Source organism: Myotis lucifugus, unplaced genomic scaffold (genome assembly GCF_000147115.1).
Source record: "Myotis lucifugus unplaced genomic scaffold, Myoluc2.0 scaffold_113, whole genome shotgun sequence".
NCBI classification, from domain to species: Eukaryota; Metazoa; Chordata; class Mammalia; order Chiroptera; family Vespertilionidae; genus Myotis; species Myotis lucifugus.
The window spans coordinates 1,384,883-1,400,559 of NW_005871161.1; the positions used below are offsets into that span (position 1 = coordinate 1,384,883).

Consider the following 15,677-nt stretch of genomic DNA (forward strand, 5'->3'; position numbering starts at 1 on the left):
GCCCGAGGTCTTTTGTGAATAAAATGAGGCAGGTTAAGTGGCTTCTGGCAGTTTCAACACCTCATGAAAAGCCAAGAGAGCGCACAAGGCAGCTGAAGAGTGCATCCAAGGGAGGGCCACCAAGGCGCCCTGTTTCTCTCCGCTGCAACAGGGAGGGTCTCTAGACACCGCCGGCCTTGCCCCTGTCTTCACACTAAATGCCGGGGCGTGGGTTCGAATGGGGTGTTCCCTGTGGTTCCCATGAAAGCGCCCTTTGATTCATAAGTTTCTCATCAAAATCTCCCTGGAAGATGGGGGAGTGACAAGGGTGGTGCGATGTGCGGGTTTGTTTTCCTTCCTCTGCCCTGCAGAAGCCCGAACAGGAAGTGATTCAGGGGTAGAATGACTGACACCAGTTCACAGCCAAGTGGAGCTGAGCATGTTGCTGGGACCAAAGGCTGCGGGAGCCCGGAGTCCCAGCATCCTTTAGCTTAGACTCCCGGCCCCTCCCTCTGTCCCTGGGGTAAAGCAGTCCAGCCAGACTGTCCCTCAGTCATAGGAGTTTGGTTTGGGCGTTCGCTCTTCACTTGCTGTGCAACCTTCAGCCAGTTACTCAACTTCTCTGAATCTCCAGTGATGTATTTGTAATACCTAAGACTGTTGTGCACATTAAATGAAAAAAAAATGTTTGGGAAACATGCTCTGTGAACTCTGTGGTCTGAAGTGTTGGAATTCGGAGTTGGTATTTCTCATTTCCCGGCTGTGGCTTTGGTATTGGGAAAAATAATGGTGGCTAGAGGATATACTGGGGCTTATAGTCTGCTGAGGTCTGTGTGACTTCCTTAATTAATCCTTGCTTTGCCTTTGTTTTGCAGGAGAAGAAACTGAAGCCTGGAGTTTGAGTAATTGGTTCAAGGTTACCAAGTTGGTAAGTAACGGAGCCTTCGCTGACCATGGCCGTTGGGCTGCGACCGGTGCCCTTGACCCCTTCACTATGACAAAGAATGAAAGTGGATGGTAATTTTAGCCAGGACGTAGATTTCAGTTCCGTAGAAACGAGAGCTGTCTCTGTTGAAATCTGAATCCGTGTGCGTTCTTTCATCCACTCCGTGAATATTTATCGAGATCCTACAAGGTTATCAGGTCAGATGATTAATTTCCATAAGAACTGTACCTCTGGAGGGAAGAAGACACGCCCAGCCTCCTGTCATCACTCATCCTCGTAGCTAACATTTATTGAATACTGTTGAAAGCACACCCCGTGCTAAGAGCTTTGTCTGAATTATCTTGTTTAAATTCACAACAGCCCTAGAAAGTTGAAATAAGAGAAGGAATTTGCCCAAGTTCACTCTATTGTCTTAGTCCATTTGGGCCGCTGTTGCAGAATACCACAGACTGGGACCCTGTAAACAACAGAATGTAATTCTCACAGTTCTGGAGGCAGACGAGTCCAGGAATCAGGGTGCTGGCAGATTGGGGCTCTGGCGAAGGCTCTCTTCCTCGTTCATAGATGGCCATCTTTTTATTATAACCTCACAGGGCAGAGGGGCCTGGGGGGCTCCCTCTGGGGTCTCTTTTTTAAAAATATATCTTTTTTATTGATTTCAGAGAGAGAGGGAGAGGGGAGAGAGAGATAGAAACATCAATGATGAGAGAGAATCATTGATCGGTTGCCTCCTGCACGACCCAGGGGGATTGAGCCTGCAACCCAGTCATGTGCCCCTGACCGGAATCTAACCCAGGACCCTTCAGTCTGCAGGCTGACACTCTCTCCACTGAACCACACCAGCTAGGGCTCTGGGGTCTCTTTTATAAGGACACTAATCCCATTCATAATGGCTCCACCCTCGTGACCTAATCACCCCCCCCCAAAGTTCCCACCTGCAGAAGCCATCTATTGGGGGTTAGCTTTCCCCACATGCATTTTGCGGGAGCACAAACAGTCTATTGCAGGCATATAGCCAGTCTTTGCCTTTGAGCGGTCTGGCCAGGGGACCAGTGATATTAACTATTGGAAACAAGTCACTCTTTTTTTTTTTTTCCTTTTAAATTGACTTTAGAGAGAGGGAGAGAGAGTTGGAAACATCAATGATGAGAGAGAATCAAACTGGGAGTCGAACTGTGACCTCCTAGTTCATAGGTTGACGCTCAACCACTGAGCCACACCGGCTGGGCAACGTATCACTCTTGTTAAGGCTCCTTGTGTCAAACCAGCTGTTACACAGCCGTCTCTCACGCATACTGTCAACTTTTATTGTAATTGAGGTGTAACTTAACGTGCTATAACATGCACAAATCATATCAATCATACAACCTGATGAGATTTTTTAAAGATATATTTTTATTGATTTCAGAGAGGAAGGGAGAGGGAGAGAGAGAGAGAAGCATCAATGATGAGAGAGTATCATTGATCGGCTGCCTCCTGCACACCCCACTGGGGATCAAGCCCCTGATTTCTGACCAGGAATCGAGCCTCGACCTCATGGTTCGATTCTGGACTTTCTGGTTCATAGGTCGATGCTCAACCATTGAGCCACACCAGCTTTGAATATGTCACACCCATGTTGCCACCCAAAGCAGGGCTTACAAATTCCCTCATGCCCCCTTGAGTTCATCCTGCCCCCAGAACCAGTCACTGTTGTTGAGACTTAGGGAAGTCATATCTCTGTCAGATCAAAGATTCCTGCTTTTAACTCGTCCAGATCCAAATATACTTGCTCAACAAAAACAAAACCCAGTGGAGATAAAAATAACGCGTTCAATAGCGTGGGCGATCCTGTCATTCCACCCAACTGGCGTCTCTGGTGGAGTGAGCGCGAAAGAGAGACACAGACCTGCTGTTCCTTCTGTCGGTCTTTGTTCCCGTGGCTTTTTAGAACGTGAGCATCTTGTGCCATCGAGTGCCTTTCTCATATTTATAGATTTTAATTATCATGCAACATGGCCCCGGAACCCACGCCAGCAATTTCTCCTGGTGCTCAACCTAAGAAACCAAATCGCATGCTGAAGAAAAATGGGCCTTGTTGGACTTCAGTGGGAGATGGGTTTATCAGTCTCCATGGTGAGACCTTATGATGGGATTTTTCAAGGCGAATTTTGACGCCTTTCCATTTTCATATTACACTAGTGATCTATTGCGCGAAATTGCGCGAGACCCGGTACCCGCCCCCTGCTTCCCTGCACCATGGGACTGCTTCGAGTCCTGGAGTGCCACCCCGATGCCCCACCTCCAGGCCTCGTGGAGCAGCCGCTGGGCCCTGTCCCTGCAGCCCTGCTCCCGCTATGTGTGCCGCCATCTTGTGACAATGTTACAGCGTGAGGGTCAATTTGCATATTACCTCTTTATTATATAGGATGCTGACTTTAGAAGGTAACCCTTGAGTAAGAGGCAGCTGTGATGTGGAAAGAACTCATGTGGGTGAGAGGTTATTACAGATTGGGTGACTTGGAACATGTGACAACATGGTGGACGGTGCTGATTTGCATGAGTCCTTCCTGATATGAACGCAGAGTTGACTGAAATATACAAATGATATCCCAGGAGCTCATCAGAAAGGCAAGTCTATGATGTCAAAAATGAAGAGAGAGCCCTAGCTGGTTTGACTCAGTGGGTAGAGCGTCGGCCTGCAGACTGAAGGGTCCCGGCTTCAATTTCGGTCAAGGGCATATGCCGGGGCTTGGGGCTTGATCCTCAGTAGGGGGCGTGCAGGAGGCAGTGAGCCGGCTGGAACTGGTGAGGCGGCTCCAGCACCCCAGAGGCTGGGTTGTTTGTTCTCGTTTCAACTCTGACCTTTGGATTGGGCATCCAAGTGTGGAATTTTCAGGAGTAGGAATGTCACGTGTGATATCACAGGGGCAGGGAGAGACAATGGGGCAAGAGTGGAGCTCTGCCCCCTTCCTTCCCTTGTGTTAAAAGTCACTTTGTGTGTAAATGTGGGTGGAGAGACTGTTACACTCTGGGTGACAGTGAAAACGAGTACAACATCTTCCCAGAGCAATTCCGCACTATCTACCAACATTCGAGTGCATTGTACCTTCTGACCCTGCAATTCCATGTTAAGGATTTTATCTTGTAAACCCCACCTGCCCTGTAGTTGCCCATGTCTGTGCACATGCGTGTTTATTGCAGCATGTTTGTTAATAGCAGACCCTGGGAGCAGCTGCAATGTATGTTCCTGGGGGACTAATGGACTGAAACATGGTATCTTCTTACAGTAGAATACGGGGCCACTGTTTAAAATAGCAGGTTGTATATGCTCAAAAGGAATGATCTCCAGGTTACTTTTTTTTAGTTAAAAAGAGGGCAGTATGCATATAAGTGTATGTGATATACCCCTGTGTGTGAAAAAAACAGAGGGAGGTATACATGCTTACACACACACACACACACACACACACATGCGTGGTGATGCATGGACTCTGGCTAGAAAGAACCAAGAAGTGGGAATACTGTTTACCTCTTTGGAGGAAAAAAGGATTGTGGATCTAAGATGGAAGATATCTTACTGTACATCCTTTTATACTTTGAATTTTCAAACATAAGCATATAATATATGAAAAGCATATAGTTGCTTTTGTTGTTGTTGTTAAAAACAAACTAGTGCTCAGCAGTTGAGTGTCCATCCAGGAACCAAGAGATCACCAGTTCAATTCCCGGTCAGGGCACATGCCTTGGTTGCCGGCTCGGTCCCCAGTAGGGGGCGTGCGGGAGGCAGCCGATCAGTGATTCTCTCTCATCGTTGATGTTTTTCTCTCTCTCTCTCTCCTTCTCCATTCCTCTCTGAAATCAATAAAAATTTTTTTAAAAACCCAAACTAATTACCAAAAAAAACTGTACTTTGGGAGCTTTCAACATGAAAACCCTTCTTATTTTTAGACGAGATTGGCAGGTCTCCGTGATGTTGCTAAACCGCAGCATTTACTGAGCATGTGCCAAGCGCCGGGCACTCCGGCATGGTCTGGTCCTCAGGTGCCCATGCCCTGTGACTCTCTCCTTCGCTCGGCCCTGCCTGGACCCCTGAGCTGCCCAGTCCAGGTATGAGAAATGATAACTCCATTTTCATGAAGAGGGAAAGTCAAGTCTTGCAAAGTCGCGTGTCGTGCAAGTAGAGAAGTGGAATTCGACAGCCGTCTTAGACGTGTTTTAGAAACAGGGATCACGGGGCTGCCTTTTAGACCTTCAAGTTACTGGGACGGCATCTCAAGCCTTTCTCCCGCCTGCCACGCATCCCTGCCTCCTCCCTTGAGGCCCCACGGGCGTGTTCTGTCCATATTAACTTTCCCGAGGGTGCGCTTGTTTGCTCTGGACAGTTGGAGCTGTGTTGTTGGACCGAATCAATCGCTGATGTGTTTTGAAACCGCAAAGGCAAGGAGACTTTGTCCTGCGGCGGCCTCCTTTTCTGACGGACTTTGTCTGCACAGCTGTCCTGTGGAGTGTGCACCATCAAAGGTCTAGGAGACGCGAGCTCTGTTCACTTGAAAAGACTGACCTTCAGGGCCTTTCTCAGCAAAATAGATGTCCCCGGGGTGCTTCTGGCGTTGTCATTGTTGTTTTCTGCCATCAGCCGCGTTGCTCACCCGTCACAAAATGTTTCCTGGAACCAGAGGCTCTCTCCTCTCCCTTTTCATCGTTTGGTAACAAGTTCAGTAAGTAGGTTATTCATCTTGCAAAGCTGTTGTTATGATTTGACCAACCGTAATCCAAATGGGCGAGAAAAGGGGGGTGAAAAATGAAGTTTCTAGAGTCAAAATCACCGAAACTCACCTGAGCATGACTTGAGAGTGTGACATCACCTGTCCCATCCGAACGAAATTTACCAGAGGATATTTTTCCCCCATGGATTTTTAGAGAGAGTGGAAGGGAGAGGGAGAGACTGAGAGAAACTTTGAAGTGAGAGCGACACAGTGATTGGTTGCCTCCCCCACATGCCTGACCAGGGCCAGGCATCGAGCCTGCAACTGAGGTATGGATCCTTGACCGGAATCGAACCTGTGAACTTTCAGTCTGAGGGCCAAATGCTCTAACCACTAAGCAACCCAGCTAGGGCACCAATGAAATTTGTCTCTGCGCTGGCTCTTTGACCAGGGCATCTGCCATCTCTCCATGTGGGTTCTTTTAGAAAGTGTCCTTAAGCACTTCAAGTCCATTGCCCCGAGTGCAGTGTGGGATGTCCCGGTTTTAGGTTACTGTGAGAGGAATGCGCCTCAGCAGTGTTATCTTGACTCCCCCAAACAGTAATTCTACCTTTCTTGCCTGAGTGCCGACACAGAGTTGGTTTAAAGGCTCTTTCTTATGGGAGCCCTTTCCTCCTTCCCCCTCCCTGTGCTCCTGTTGCACTGGGTGGAATTTAATTAAAGCAGTTATCTTATTGGCTTTAAACAAGTGCAGTTGTTCCTAGCTATCTCCACATCAGACTGAGTGCCGGGGAAGATGGCACGGATCCTCTTGCTTCATCTGTGCATGGCCTGCGGGTGGCATATGTCACAGAAATTCAAGTCTCATTACTCAGGATTCTGTGGACCTTGAAACAGGACCCCGCCTCAAACTGGCTTCTGCAGAAAGGGGATTTGCTGGCTTATGTCATTGAAAAGTCCAGGGATGGAATTTAAGGCTTAAATGGTGTTGCCCGGGCTTCATAGTTTTTCTCCATCTCTCAGCGCTGCCTACCATTTCTTTTTGGATTGTGGTGGCAACATGGCTGTCAGCAGTTCTAGCAGAAGGACAGAAAAAAAAAGGCCATTTTTCCAACAGTTCGACCAAAATCTCAGAATTGAGTCCCAATGTCTCTGATTGGTTGCCTCTGGGTAACCTGCCCATCCCTGAACTAATCCCTATGGCCAGGCAAATGCAATGCTCTGATTGGCCATCTGGGGCCAAATGCCCGCCCCCTCGAGAAGCTGGAGTAGGATCAGCACCTCCTAGAGCATAAGGATTGAGGATGAGGGAAGAAGACCTTTCCCAAGAAAATCTGAAAACCATTTGTGTATTGGGGCAGGGGGAGGTATGTAAAAGCCAGGATGTCTAATATAGAAGGTTTTTAATCAGCATTTACTCGATGAATGAATGAACAGATGAATGAGCAACCAGGAGCTTGCTGCCGATGCTGTGAGCTGGTTATACAATACCCTGAGTGGGATTTTAACAGATGGAGCCTTTGCGGAGAGGAGGGATAAAAGAGAGCCTTGGGTGGCAATGACTGCGCTGAAATATTTAAGAAGAGACGGGAGACACAAACACATGAGCTGTTTCCAAGTGTCGGAAGGGCATTCCTGGAGATGGAACGTTTGCTGGGTCCCTACTTTATATCATAGGAGCTGGACTAGACGCTTGGAGTGATCTTACTCCACTTTTATCTTCATTTTATTAGGCAACCAATATGTGTTCATTCTAGAAAATGAAAAAATGCACAGAAGAAAGAAAAAGAAAAGTCTTCCCATAAACCTACCCCCTAGAGCAGTGATGGGAACCCTTTTGAGCTCGGTGTGTCAGCATTTTGAAAAACCCTAACTTAACTCTGGTGCCGTGTCACATATAGAAATTTTTTGATATTTGCAACCATAGTAAAACAAAGACATATTTTTGATATTTATTTTATATATTTAAATGCCATTTAACAAAGAAAAATCAACCCAAAAAATGAGTTCGTGTGTCACCTCTGACACGCGTGTCATAGGTTCGCCATCACTGCCCTAGAGCAAGCATGTCAAACTCAAAGGCTAACACGGGCCAAATAAACAAAGTTTAAGTGTATGTGGGCCACAAAAAACCAAAAGCTTCAATTTTCATAGAAACGTAGGTTTATTTCGATAGAGACATGCTGAATACCAAGGGCTGAAATAAACGAGTCATCGTTCACATAAAATAATAGAACATTTTAGTAAAAATGAATATTTTTTCTTGAACATTAACTTACCAGACACTGAATAACTGCACAAGTTAATAAGTGTAACGCAAATAAACCTATTTTTCTTGTTCTCCGAAAGCGAAATATTTCCTGTTGTGCACACCCAACAAGTCAGTCCAAGACTAATGACGTGGCCATTGGCTTCTAAAATATTCGATAGAAATGGTGCATCTGTGTGTAAGGCGTGTAAGGGAAATGAATGCAACACTATTATAGTCATCAGTCATTAGCGAACGTTGTAGTTTGTTATTACTAATTATGTATAACAGGATATTGTAAAAATTAAGTTACAAATTTTTATTAAAACGTTTCTCGCATACCGTTATATTGGCTGGGCCGCAAAAATATTTGTTGTGGGCTGCATGCGGCTTGCAGGCCTCGAGTTTGACATGTTTGCTCTAGAGCTAATTGATATTAGTATTTTGGTATGTATTCTTTTAGTCATTTCTCCCTATTTATACCTGCTTACCTCAGTTTGAGCTGATGTGAGTTCAGAACTGTCTGGTGGCTCCAGGTCCTATGAGCTTCCAATTCATGCTCCTCTGATCCAGACACTTCTGGGTGATGGGACTTTAAAAGGTTCTGAAACTCCGGGTGCTTTGGTAAGTTTCATTCCATTCACTTCCTTAAAAAGGATTATTGAGGGCCTGTATCCAGAAACCCTTTTAGTCCCTGAGAGACTGGGTGACCAAGATGGATGAGGATGCCTGCTGAGTTCTGAGTTCAATGGCTGCCAGAGCAATGATGTTTCTGTACAACCCCCTGCTCGGTGTTTTGGCCACACAGGAGGGGACGTACCAGTTAGGATGCTTGAGTTGCTAGGAACTGAAAACCCAGTTCAAGTTGGATAATTGATAGGAGCAGGTGAGCGGTTCTCATAACCAGACAGTGGAGAGGTAGGGTGGGCTTCAGGCACACTGTGATCAGGGCTCCGGCTTCACTTCTTTGTGATTCTCTGGGCTCGGCACTTCTCTGTCTATCGGCTTTGTTCTCAGGTTGACTGTCTTCACGGCAGGGAGGTGGCTGCACATAGAATACACCTGCTCTGAGAAGTGTGGAGGAGAGCTGTCCCATGTGGTGGTCTGGGTGGGGTAGCTCTTAGAGCACATACTGGTTTGTTCACATCTGGGGAAAGAGCTACTGTGTCTTAGCTTCCCTCTGATTGGATCATATCAGGGACACAACCCTATCTCTCAACCAATCATGGTGGCAGAGGAAATGGGATAACACTGATTGGCTTTTGAGGTGGGGAACCTTTTTTTCTGCCAAGGGCCATTTGGATATTTACCAGATCATTCGAGGGCCTTACAAAATTACCAACTTAAATATTAGCCTGCTATATTGGGTCAAACATTGAATTAACTCACCCTGATGCCTTGGCAGGGCCAGACCAAATGATTTCCCCGGCCTTATATGGCCCTCGGGCCAGATGTTCCTCCCCTCTGGCTTAAGCCATTCAGGATCCACCCCTGGAATTGGAGACCGAAGAATACCGCCTGGTGGGAGAGGAATGGGGTCTAAAGGGGCAGTGTGTAGGATCTGAACGTAGAAATTTGAGCAGGCATTGTCCCTGCTCTTCAAAAGCTCACGTTCTGGTGAGCTTCCTGCGATGTTGGCAGTGATCAGAGGAGGGCATTGCCCTTTGTTGAATGCTCGGCACCTTACATAGGTTTTCTCAGTTCTAACGATGTCTCTCTCTAGCAGATCAGTTTTTCCATCGTACAAGTTCAGAGTAGGACACAAGTTCAGAGAGGTCACGTTGTTTGACGGCAGTCGCATGCCGAGATGGACAGCGAGGCTGTAGGTCACACATTCCTTCCTCTCCTCCGTATGACGGTCATGGCGAACGTAGATGGTCACCAGAGACCCTACAGAGGTTCTCCCAGTGGCTTCTCTACCGGAAGCAGTTACTGCTTTCCACATCAAGCTTTTATTAGAGGAATCCTGCCTGCTTTTTTCTCTAAACCAATGCTGGATGAGAGGAACACGCCTCTCCCAGGTCTCGATAAGCAACAGACAATTGAATGAGATTCTGAGAGAAGCAGAACCATTGTTCACTCAGTGCATCAGAAGAGATGGTTGCACTCAGATAATTTTACAAAAATTCCTCTCTCCTTTGACATTGCTGCCCGAGGCTGCCATGGAGTTTTAAAGCAACAGAGTGACTATTATATAATCCTCCACAATGCTCCTTCCCCTGGGGCTCCAGGGAGCTCACAGGTTTGAAATACAGAAGACATTTTTGGGGGTTAAGAGTTTATGGAAAAGCCAGTATGGTTCCTAGATTAAATGGCCCAAACAAGGGCAGACAAGCTGGGTTTTCAGGTTTTCTGCAGACTCTGTAGAGCCATAATCTTCAACAGAGCAGGGGATGGTTTGCTGGAAATCATTTCTGTGCTGGTGGCAAAATATCTGTGTCATACTGCTCCCTGCACCCACCGGGCGTGCCTTGCGCTTCGCTCCCAGGTGAAAGCATGCTTGTCTGTTCATAGTTCTCCTGACCTCACTCACATCCACCTGGCAGATGTCATTTTATCCTGGAAGAAACGAGCAGAAATGGGGAAATCAAAACAGTGGTTGATGACAAGTTGATGCATAAGCACAACTTAGATGATGTGCTTTTTAAATTTTTAATCCTCACCCGAGAATATTTTTACATTGATTTTTAGAGAGAGTGGAAGAGAGAGGGAAAGACAGAGAGAAATATCGATGTGAGAGAAACACATAGATTGGTTGCATTCTGCAGGCACCCTGGGCAGGGCCTGGGCCAGGGAGGAGCCTGCAACCCAACAGAAGTATGTGCCCTTGACCAGAATCAAACCCGGGATCCTTCAGTCCATAGGCTGATGCTCTATCCACTGAGCCAAACCGGCTAGGGCTTAGATGCTGTGCTTTTTGAGTTCCTGTGTCAGTTTTTAATGTTTATTTTTTGAAGTTATTAACTGATGATAATGACTTTACATTCCCAAGTTCTATTATGTTGTCTGCTGAGTTTTGGGTCCTGGGGCTGGGAGTTGAACAAAGCACAGTCTTAATGGCTAAGAGCCTTCAGTGACCCTCTCCCAGTCTCAGATCCTCCGAGTCTGTCTACTCCAGCATCACTTTTTGGTCCTGGTTTACGCTGGGCCAGGCAAACTTGTTCAGCTGCACCTGGAAAAGGTGTGAAGTAAAAGTAAAGAGGAAAAGAAAAAGGCCAGAGGCTAAAATGCATGGGCTTCGGTGTTGGGTCAGAACCAGAACAGCAGGGTAGCTGGTTCATCTTGTTGACTCCACAGGGTGACCACTGCGGTTGTTATTAGGCCTGAAATGTAGGGGTTCTTTGTTACTGCAGCATAATCTAACTCATCCTGACTGGTGCGACCACCACTGTCATAGAGGCGCCGGATTCATGGAACCTGGGAGCAGGCCAGCTTGTGTGTATATGTGTATGTATGCGTGTTGGCCTCAAATACGTGTATGTGCAGATATGAATCTTGCTGCCTCAGTGGTTGTCAAATTTGGCTACACATTAGAATCACCAGAGGATTTTTAAAATTCCAAAACTAGGGCTACACACTGAGTGAATTCACCAATTCAGGGGGCGGGACACAAACACTGGTAGTTTTTAAGCTCTCCAGGTAACTCCAGTGTGAGGACAGATTCAGGAACCACTGGTCTATGAGAATTATAATAGTGCCACCAGTATTACTTGAAGAGGAGTAGAGATAATGGTTATGACATTGGTATTAGACATCATTATTGTTTACCGATGGCTTTCAGGCAGACTCCTGGGTGTTTATATTTATTTATTTATTTATTTATTGATTTCAGAGAGGAAGGGAGGTAGATGAGAGAGAATCATTGATTGGCATGCCCCACACTGGGGATCGAGCCTGAAACCAGGGCATGTGCTCTAACTGGCAATTGAACCGTGACCTCCTGGTTCATAGGTCGATGGTTAACCACTGAGCCACGCCAGCCAGGCCATCCTGGGTGTTTCATAAACATCCTGACATCTCACCTGCCGGACAGCTCTCTAGGTGGTGGGAGAAGGAAAACAGGGGTCATATCTTTTAACTACGGACTTGCTTAATCCAGGCTGTCAGGTGAAGGCCAGAAAGATGGAGCTGTTGGGCTCGTGTCACTGACCCCGGCGTGGCCACCGTGGTCCTCACTGGGGCTGAGATTTCGGGGTTGTTTGTTACCACAGTGTAACCTGGCGGATGTAGCCATCCTTTCAGTAACCGCAGTGGATTCGGGAGTCAATATGCAAACGCACACTTTGCAAAGGTGTAAATCGAGGGTGAGTGTATTTTGGCCTGTGGCTTGGAAAGAGAAACGAGTGTAGAAAACCAGGCTATTAATCTTGGACTGGTTGATTCATCCATCAAAATCACTCTGTGTGTTTCAAGGAGTCAGGGTAAATCAATTAATAAAACATGACCTTGTGTTTCTGTAGCGCTTTTCTCCACGGGGAGCCCGGTGCTATACAAACCTCACGGCATTGCCAGTCTTTTGCACTCATCCCAGGAGGACTGCCGGGCGTGAGTAGGGCTGTGTGGTACCATGAGGTACAGGCGGGAGCCAAGTGATGTTGAAACGTTTATCCAGCGCCCCTAGAGATGCCTGACGGGAGTGTTGGTGGGTAGGTCTGAGTTTGGCCCGAAGGGTGGAGAGTGTTGGGAAGGGAGTTCAGAGCAGACAGACCAGCACGGGCAAAAGGCACAAGGGCAGGAAATAGTATTTGCAGGAGCTCCGTAATCAGATTATGATTACTGCCAAGAAAGAAACCATCCCCAAACGCATATGGGTGATTGGGAAGACTCATGAGACCTGCATTGCTACTGGTTGCTGCATCATTTGGTACACATGCCTCCTAACATTTTGGTTTTTTTGTTGTTGTTGTTTTTTCACTTTGGAAGAGATTGGTGTGTAATGAAGGGCCAGATAAGCACATGGCTGTAATCCGCCTCCTTCGCCCTGAAAGCGAGCACCAGACACGATGCTAGGATACTGCACACTGCAGGCCAGGAGAGGGTTCTTACAGGGCTCTGGTGGCGCCTCGGTGATCGAGACTAACCTGTGGAAATTAACTCAGTAGTTCCCTGACAGTGTAGACAGGAGCCCCTGTGACCCGCATTCGGGACCCAGCCAGGCCTGGGGATTGTGCTCCTGCGAGCCCCCCTGCGCCCCTCTTGGGCCCTCCACGTTCTTAAGCATAAAATGTTGGATTGAAGGTGAATTCTGAGGTTCCTTTTACGTCTCAAATGAGGCGATTCATTCAGAAACTCATGAACGCAAGTGGCCTATTCAGTAAAAATGCTACATAAATGCTGAAATGGACACCACGGGTATTTTTCTCCGAGTCTGTGGGTTCGCACAAGACCAGAGCTTGAGCAAGGTAGCATCCTCCTCCCTGCCGCCTCTGCTTTAAAACTGGGCAGATCTTTCTCATTCACCCTGTGTTCTAACATGCACTCGGCACCGGGATTTTAGAGAGGACGCTAGCGACACCTGTTAAGCTGCTGCTTCACGTGGACCATGTTGGTTCTCTCTCGGGAAGATGTTTTTTAAACCTTACCCAATAGCTTTTCTCCCATGGCCCCCCCAACTCAGAGCTCTTCCCTGCACTTGGCTCATGATTGATATTCCCATGGCTGTGTCTACAGCTCTGTATTTCAGCCATCGGGTCACACGGCTAGTGACCTAAGCATTTTGGCTACTTGGGGGAGGACTGAAATCTCACTCGCCTGCTTATCTGATTCCCTGGCCCCAGTGCTGGGGCCTCAGCGTAGGGTGAGGGCCCTCGGCCTGGGTTCACTCAAGCTGGACTCATGCCCTCTCTTTGACCAGCTGCAACTGTTGGGTGGGGGCCTTGTGCCAGGCACGGTGCCAGGATCTCTGCTGGCCCTGGGGATCCCTGGTGATGAAACAGCATGGCCTCCACCCTCATGGAACTCGCAGCGCTAAGGAAATACAGAAAGAAATCACCCTCTAAGTACAATCCTGTTCTCTGCTCTAACCCAGCAAGTAGCACAGGGTCCCCCAGGGTCCAAGACCTCACAGCAGGGGGTCTGACCTGCTGGGCTCAATGCTGCCTCCTTCAGGCGAGGCCCCTGCCTGGCACACAGGCGTCTCTTGTTCCTGACCGCCCGCCCTCCATCTGAAGTGGGGTGGGCAGGTGGGCACAGGCGGCCAGCGCCCGGGGACACCGAGCGGTCCTGCTGGAGTGGGGTCTGCCTCACCAGGTGGGTGTGGGGAGGCCCTTCCTTGGAGGGGAGCCACCGTCCCTGCCCCAAATGCTCAGGGGTGTGTAGTCCTTTGTGTGACTGACCACACGGTGGGCCAGAAGCGCTGCTTGTGCCGCGTGGCTTCTTCTGCAGCCTGCTCCCCTCTGTGGGGGGCAGTGGGCTTCGGGCTGCAAACTGCTTACAACACAGGTGACCCCCAGCGACCAGCCTGGCCCTCCTGGGAGAAACTTGCCTCAGGAGGGAAAAGTGAAAGTTTTTCTTTTATATGAATAATACATGTGGATTGCAGAATGTCTTTCTTTTCCTCTTTTTCACCATTAAAATCCTGGCAAGGAAACATGCTTTTTATTTCATTTGCCTGTATCAGCACAGAGTCCCAAATTGAACTCCTAGGCATCGTCTTGGCTTCCTCATACTTCAGCCTTAATTGAACTCCTAGGCATCGTCTTGGCTTCCTCATACTTCAGCCTTTGTGGCTACAAACCATTTTTGCTTCTCTCTCTCTCTCTTCCTTCCTTCCTTCCTTCCTTCCTTCCTTCCTTCCTTCCTTCCTCCCTTCCTTCCTTCCTTCCTTCCTTTCTTTTTTTTTGCTTTCCTTTTGGGACTCTAATAACTCCAGGTGGTGAATGGGCGGTGGGGAGTGCAGTTCTGTAGAAATAAGCTCTAAAGCAATACAAACACCGAGAAAAAAAATGGGAAGCTTGTCAAGCGGGAAGTGCTGGATTAAAACGTTTTACTGTTATTGACATTGAAGAAACCCCGCTTTGGCCCAACACGAGGAGATCTGTTAGATACTTCATGGTGCGGCTACCCAGCGGAGTGTTATGTATGTCGCCTTGAACAGCGAGGTAGCCGAAGCACCTTCATTAAGGAAAGGTGATTAAGGTAGATCGTGAGATGAAAGACAGCAGAATACAGTTCAGCATATGAGCCAGTTTTATAGAAATATATGCAGTAGTTTTACATCTTGTATTGACATACAAAACGTTTTGGTCGGCTATCCACGTGGCCTGGGAAGTTGGGTCAGGAAGGTTTCTATTTTCTTCTTTTTGCTTATCTGTGTTTTCAATTTTTTTTCCCTGCAATCCACATGTATTATTCATATAATTGGGTGAAAATGGCATAGGGGGGCCAGGAACCTCTCTTTTCTACATAGTCATTGAGGGTCTCCCGGGAGCTGGGTGGGCACCGTGACAGGTGTTGGAATGGCAGGTAGCCCTGGCCTCTGCCCTCACCGAGCTCATGTTTTAGTGAGAGGCTTCTTTTAGGGACAACATTTTTAAGCTAAAAAAGAAAAATAATTATAGGTTGTGATAAGTGCTGTGAAGGAAAAAGAAAAAAGCCAGTGACATACTAGGGAACACTGAAGGGAGGTGGGTGGCTTTAGGAAGGGGGAAGGAGGAGGGAGGACCCCTTTCAGGCGGCAGCCCTTGAACCTGGAGGCGGAGAAACAGCCACGTGCCCAGGCTGAGGCCGGAAAGCGTAGTGGAGTCGCAGGGAAGGGCCCTGGGAGCTATTTCCTTCCTGCGGGTCGCGCAGAGGGCTGGGGAAGCCTGCGCTGTCC

General features: G+C 47.8%; 1 protein-coding gene across 2 annotated transcripts in view; it reads left to right on the forward strand.

Moving 5' to 3' along the window:
• The first annotated feature begins 854 nt into the window (after positions 1-854).
• Positions 855-15,677, forward strand: part of FAM49B (family with sequence similarity 49 member B) — an 81,789-nt gene continuing 66,966 nt past the window's right edge. For both annotated transcript variants that reach the window (XM_014459677.1, XM_023757763.1), the window contains exon 1: positions 855-907. The gene's annotated coding sequence lies outside the window, so the exon portion shown is untranslated. The remainder of the gene's footprint in view (positions 908-15,677) is intronic.